Here is a 6710-nt window from a genome sequence, read left to right as displayed (position 1 = left end):
AGTTGAATAAAGGAGAGGGGTAAAAAATTGAGAGGAAAAACAAGGTGGGAAAAGTAGAAAACAAGAGAACAAAAGGGAAGTGGAGAGGGACAACCAGGGATAGAAAATAGGGAGAGAGACAGAAAGAAACAGTGAGACAGAGAGAGCGTGAATGAGACAGACAGACAGAGAGAGAGAGAAAGAGACCGACCGATGGGGGAGGCATGGTGGTTCCTAATGCTGATTTATGAGAGCTTGACGGTCATTAGCTGGAATAAATGGCCTCTGCAGTGGCTGCAGCATTACTCCCTGTACAGGATACTAAGTGCATTGTAAGGTCAGCCATAAGGCCAAACTTACATATGTAGTGCCCTGCCCTTGTAAACCTTTGTTAATATATCAGCCATGGGATGGAACTGAAACTACTCTATCAGTAACACTGGGAGGCCATTAGCCTACATACATACGCAACTACATTTTCTGTTTCCCGCTTCTAGAACCCACCATATGTATAGGAATAAAACAAAAACAAAAACGAGGCAAACCGCATCTTGTTTTTGTGCCATGGAGAGATCTGGAGCAGTTATCCCTTCGTATCCATTGCTGATTTTCTTGTGTCATGTTGCAGCTCACGCATATGCTTTATTATTATTTGCATTTTTAGTTGACAGTGTAAGCTGCCTTTGCAACTCCAAAGCACTGCTGCACACAGAATACTTCGATATTCACTGGCAAAACTGCTTTTAAAATTCCTATCTAAGACGGCACATTGTAAAAGAAAAAAACAAAAACTTATTTGCCAAATCATGAGTGCCTTGTTTGAGTATGGCCACTGTCGGCTTTAGTTTTCATTCGAACAGGTTTAGAATAAAACTTCCTTTAATGCGAACTGTGTTCTGCCATATTTATTGAAGCTTAGCCTTTTAAGCACTTAGAATAGAAAATTAAAAAGAATAAGATATTCATAATATTAGTGGGAGAGATTTAAATCTGCACTCCTGCAGTTAAACAACACACAATGTATATAGTACGATATCTTTTGGAAACAGCGTGGCTAAGTAGATCTGAGAAAGAAAAAAAAAAAGACTGCTCCGCTGAACACAAGTCATCGTTGCATCACTTTTCACTTGCATCAAGCGCACAACGGAGGAACTGAAAGTCCCCACATCCCGTGCACATTCACTTCACACATGTGGGCTGAGCCAGTTGAGCCAGCTAGAGGCTGGCATGTTCTTTTCAATCATCATCAACACAAGTTAGTTTATCCTTTTTTTTTGTCATTCTGTGCTTTCTGTTGTGATCTGGTGACTCACTCGCACATGCACACGTTCCCGTTGTATTTTTTTTGTTTTTGTTTTTCTCTGCTGATTTCAGTTGACCTAGCTCCAGACAAAAGGAGTAGAGGGGACTGGGAAAAAATGGAATGATTGCGTAAATGGAGGCTATTTTCAGATAGAAAAAGAAACAAGAAAAGCTACGGGGGCGGGGGGGTCAGGGGGAGGGGGCTTGGGTACTGAAGAAGGGAGTTGTGTATGAGGGGCAGAGTGGGAAAGGTAGGATGCTGAACAGTACAGAATAGCAAAAGAGGGCGAAAGAAGGGAAAAGAGGATACCGGGGGTGGGGGGTTGAGTTGACCAAAGCAGTGAGGCTCATAAGTGTCCATCCAAGATTTCGGTCCAAATCTGCATTGCATTGACCAGCCATCTCCGGCACTGTATCCGATGAGGTATTTCTTTATTTGTTTCTCCTATAATTTCTTTTCTTTTTTTCATAACATTTTTCTCATGGAACATGAACATTTATTGGCATAATGTTCATGTCAGGCCAAGTCAATATATTCATAAAGCACATTTGAAAATAGCCATCATTCACCACAGTGCTATACAATTCAAACAACATATATTCAAACTGGTTTCCCAAAGCTGGAGTTAGTAAAACATTCCTGCCACTACTACTACTACTACTACTACTACTACTAATGCTATTACTACCTAATAGTAATATTCTACTACTACAATCACTACTACTACTACTACTACAAACACTACTACTGTTATTACTACTACTACTACCTAATACTACTGCTACTACTAATGGTATTACTACCTAATAGTAATATTACTACTACTACTTCTACTACTAATACTAATAGTAATACTCTACTACTACTGCTACTACTAACTACTACTACAATCACTACTACTTCTACTACTAATACTATTACTTCTACTACTACTACTACCTAATACTACTGCTAGTACTAATGCTATTACTACCTAATAGTAATACTACTACTACAACTGCTACTACTTCTACTACTATCTCCTAATACTACTAATACTATTACTACCTAATACTAATGCTGTACTACTACTACTACTGTTATTACTGTTACTACTCTACTACTACTTCCTAATTCTACTGATACTATTACTACCCAAATAACAATACTCTACTACTACTATTACTGCTGCTACTACTACGACTACTATGACTACTACTACTATTATTACGACTACTACTACTACTTAATACTACTAATACTGTTACTACCTAATAGTAATACTCTACTACTGCTAGTACTACTACTACTACCACTACTACTACTGCCACCACTCTACTCCTCTACTACTACTACTACCGCTAGTACTGCTACTACTCCTAATGCTGATGCTAGGCCTGGCTATTTCACAGCTTCTAACTTTGGAATGGGTTTGTTATTAATTAGGTGGCTGTTTTCCACACCAGTGTTTCGTCTTTGGGGCCGGGGCCTCGAGCAAGTGTGATCGTTTTTGAAACGGTGGTTTTTCTTGTTAAACAGAGGCTAACTTCTATAAGACTAGCGGGCTGTTGTCTGCGCTGTTTGTTTTAAAACCAAGTGAGGAAAAAGTAATTGGTGTGATGCAACAGCTGTGTAATCAGTCCCCCCCCCCCCGTCTCTCTGTCTCTACCTGTTTTTCTCGTCATTTTTCTTCCTCTCTCCTTTATCGCTCACTTTTGCCGAGCATTACCTTAATAGTATTTCTCCTCACCACTCTTTAATGGCAAGGTAGTATAACACACATACACACTCATATGCACACCAGCCCTAGCCGTAACAAATGAGTTTACTGTGGTTATAACCTTCACAGGGCTCATTATCATAGATTGCAGGCCATTTCATAAAGCTGAAACCACCAGTGACGGATTATTAACGGGATGGACACACACCCACACACAAACACACACATGTCCACATACACATGCACACGCACACAGATTTGTAATGAGACCTTATTCCGGACACCCAACCTCAGGTACCCGTAAATTACGGCTGCCACTCTGCCACATATACTTAATCAACTAATGTTGTTTTATTCCTTATTATTAATTTCCTCCGATTTCTGATTTATCTAAAGCGCTCTGGATCAAACAAATATTCCTCCTCCTTTACAATTCAGAGAGGCAGAAAGTGAGGAAGAGGGACATAGGGGGAGATCGTGCGAGAGAAGAGAGAGAGAGAGAGAGAGAGAGAGAGAGGGCTGTGTGCTTTCTTCATGTACTTAGGGGATTGCATTGGTAATGAATTGACTGGCTGTTTAGGCATACATAACGGTGCCTACTACTCACCTTAATAATGTAAGCAGGTCATAACTCCTGCTAACCCAAGGGTATGCAAGGCACGAATGTTAACGCACTCACATCCACGCGGACTCTACCTGCACACACACACACACACACACACACACACACACACACACACACACACGGGTATGCAAACTGTCTATATTAGCCAATGACCTCTGTGTGCCAGATCCCATCATTTCCATTTCTTGCAGTTGCATAGGTAGGACAGGTGAATTTTCTGTTATTAAGGGGGGAAAATCGAGTGTATGCATGGGTGCGAGATTTACTTTCTGTCCGCCTTTCTCTATTTCTCTCTGTTTGTGTTTTTGTGGATGGAAGACAGAGTTTAAATGCGCTGTTGGGCTGAAGGAGAAAAAAAGAAGTCCGCTAGGGAACACGTTGGTATCCAGTACATTTGCATCACACATGAAAGAAATATTAACCTTTGCCCTATGGACAAGGCCACATCTTTTGTGTGTGTGTGTGTGTGTGTGTGTGTGTGTGTGTGTGTGTGTGTGTGTGTGAGATGGCGGTAATAAATTCATTGATATGCACAGCTTCACAATTGCGCCATTCCCCTTTCACAACCACATGCACACACTCAAACTTAAGAAAACACTTACTTATTAGCACATATGTACACACGCACACACACACACGCACGCACACACACACACACACACACACACACACACACACACACACACACACACACACACACACACACACACACACAGCTATGTGTTGACCTGTGAGTCATTACTGTCAACATTGATTTCCTTTTCCCAGAGTGACCCCTGTCAACACACCACAGAGTTCACCCTGGTGGATATTTCACCAGCGCTGCCATCTCTCGCTCTTTCTCTCTGTTTTTTTTCTCCTCTGTTCATACTCACCCTAAACACACAGAGACAGACAGACAGAAAAGAGTGCATCTATCTATCTATGTATCTATATATCTGTGTATCTATCTGTCTATCTATTGATCTATCGCTCTATCTATCTATCTATCTACCTCTTGATTTATGTACTGCTTTCTGCCTAAAACACATGCACACAATATACCCTAAAACAAACAGACAGACAGACAGACAGATGGACAGACAGACAGAGTGAGAATTAGACAGACAGACAGACAGAACAGACAGACAGACAGACAAGACAGAGAGCTAGATAGACAGAGAGCTAGATAGACAGAGAGAGCTAGACAGACAGACAGACAGACAGACAGACAGACAGACAGACAGACAAACAGTTGTAGAGGGGTGGGGTCAGGTCTTACCTCAGTAAAAATTTGGTGTATCCATGAACTCTAAACAGAAACCTTTGTGTGTGTGTGTGTGTGTGTGTGTGTGTGTGTGTGTGTGTGTGTGTGTGTGTGTGTGTGTGTGTGTGTGTGTGCTCTCCCTCAGCTCAGTGTCCTCACTCCAGACCAATATCTTTGTGGCCTGCCATTGAGTCCGTTTTTTTTTCTTCTTTCTATTTTTCCCCAAACATGAAAATTATGCCAAACCAAATTATGAAGTCATTAGTATAATCATATTTTATATTTCATCTTCTCATCTTTTTGTTTCCTCCTCTATATTTAAACCTGTCAGCTGTGAGCTAATTTGATTCTGGTGATCTGTTGCTGCAGTGGCTCTCAACTTGAAAATAGGAAAAATAGAGGGCAGAGATGTTTTTCTTGTTTTCTTTTTTTTAAAAACCTATCACTTACAATATTTCTTTTTCCACCCTCTTTTTAAAAAAATATATTTTCTAGGTGTCAGGAGTCAACGTAAGGACACAAACACCGGATGAGATTGTTGCACCTTCGGCGAACAACAACGCACACACGTATGTATGCAAGGAGAGGTGGCAAACCCTGAAACTTTTTTCCAACACCTTAACTTTTCATCACAACTTCACAAATCTCACTCTTTATGAGAACAAAAAGTTTACTCTTGACTGGAATAGCTGTCAAGTTCTGTTTCACAAGAACACACACACACACACACACACACACACAGGTCCCTAAGTGGAGTAAGGTAACAGGGTTGGCCTGAGGGAGTCCCTGTGTCCCTGGGGAGGTTGAGCTCTTTAGGGACTCAGCAGTACCACTGTCCTCATGGCAATATGCAAATCTCCATATGCTTCCCACCATGCAAGGCTCCAAGGCCCTAGAGACCCGTTCTGTCTTCATTCCAACCACTTTGGTGAGACAGGAGTTTTCTTTTTTCTTTTTTTAAGTTTCACACGTTTTTACAAAACCGATCGAAAGATGCATTTTCTGAATCCGAAACTTGATGCTCCTGTGCACATCTGTACCTGTTTTGGATTTTGTCGTCGGTAGCGAGACGGTTGGACCCATTAGACTCATTAAATCTTCCTAACTCAGGTGTGATATCAGAATCATTGTGGGTCCAATAACTGTCAAGATTTGTGGCTTTGGGGATCCGGGTGGTGTGGTGGTCTATTCCATTGCCTACCGACACAGGGCTCTGGTTCGAATCCCCGTGTTACTGCTGGCTTGGTCAGGCATCCCTACAGACAACAATTGGCCGTGTCTGCGGGCAGGAAGCCAGATGTGGGTATGTGTACTGGTCGCTGCACTAGCGCCTCCTCTGGTCGGTCAGGGTGCCTGTTCGGGGGGGGGGTAGCGTGATCCTCCCATGCGCTACGTCCCTCTGGTGAAACTCCTCACTGTCAGGTGAAAAGAAGCGGCTGACAATGCCACATGTATCGGAGGAGGCATGTGGTAGTCTGCAGCCCTCCCCGGATCAGCAGAGGGGGTGGAGCAGCGACTGGGACGGCTCGGAAGAGTGGGGTAATTGGCTGGGTACAATTGGGGAAAAAAAAAAAAAGATTTGTGGCTTTGGGTTGCTGTGTCTACGTTCAGTGTGAGACGTTATTACAGGATCAGACACCCTGTTTGTGCCACTGAAAAACATGGACATGTGTTTGTTTTCCTTCATGAGTAACGGTTAAAATTTAGGTGCAAAGTATCTAGACAATCTGTCGCATGCATGCTGATCTGCTTGTGAAAGGAACAGGCTAAAAGAGAGTATCCTTATAGGTATTCATAAATTATCATGTTATTATTTAATTTTCATTTCATCATCATTATGGCACCACGGTGGCGCAGT

Source organism: Lampris incognitus, chromosome 19, assembly GCF_029633865.1.
Source record: "Lampris incognitus isolate fLamInc1 chromosome 19, fLamInc1.hap2, whole genome shotgun sequence".
Lineage (NCBI taxonomy): Eukaryota > Metazoa > Chordata > Actinopteri > Lampriformes > Lampridae > Lampris > Lampris incognitus.
Note: the sequence above shows the minus strand (reverse complement) of the source record.